This window comes from Aythya ferina, assembly GCF_964211825.1.
Source record: "Aythya ferina genome assembly, chromosome: 2".
Taxonomy (NCBI): domain Eukaryota; kingdom Metazoa; phylum Chordata; class Aves; order Anseriformes; family Anatidae; genus Aythya; species Aythya ferina.
The window spans coordinates 116,049,499-116,050,130 of record NC_140297.1 but is presented as its reverse complement, the minus strand read 5'-3'; positions in this window follow the sequence as shown (position 1 = coordinate 116,050,130).

Here is a 632-nt window from a genome sequence, read left to right as displayed (position 1 = left end):
CGTACCCTGTTGGCCACCCAGATTTTGGCCCCATTCAGGACAACGAATTATAAGATTTTTTTTTTTTTTTTTTTTTTTTTATAGTAGCTGGTGTTTTCAGTCATGTTAGGTGTCTCCCAACTGTAGTAGATGGGAAGAACAATTTTTATGTTATGCTTCTGCTGCTGAACTTTACTGCTGTAATGGCTGTAAATAATCCCCAAGGGGTTTTGTATCAGTTTTCACTGAGTGATATGTCACACACTCTTATACCATTGTAAGCTGCCAAAATATGTCAAGTTTCTGGGACTGGTTCAGCATACTGGTTTGTTTTTCACATTAGTACAAAGGCCTGTCTAATATTCATTTAACTTTGTTACACTAATTGAAGATAAAATAAAGTTCAGTCTTACTTATGAATATGATTTGTGGTCATTTATGAATTACAAATTTTTAACTTTCTGCCACAAAGCTTTCTGAATTATACCACATTGGACAAACAGTTACAAAAGTCCAGAGTTTGTTATTTTTGAAATGGACGTGGGCACTTTTGAAGGGAGACTTCAGAGCCTCTAACTCACTTGGGTGCTTTTCAAAATTTTACACATTATATCTGCAAAGTAGATTAAAGTTCACCTCTTACAGGCAGCAGC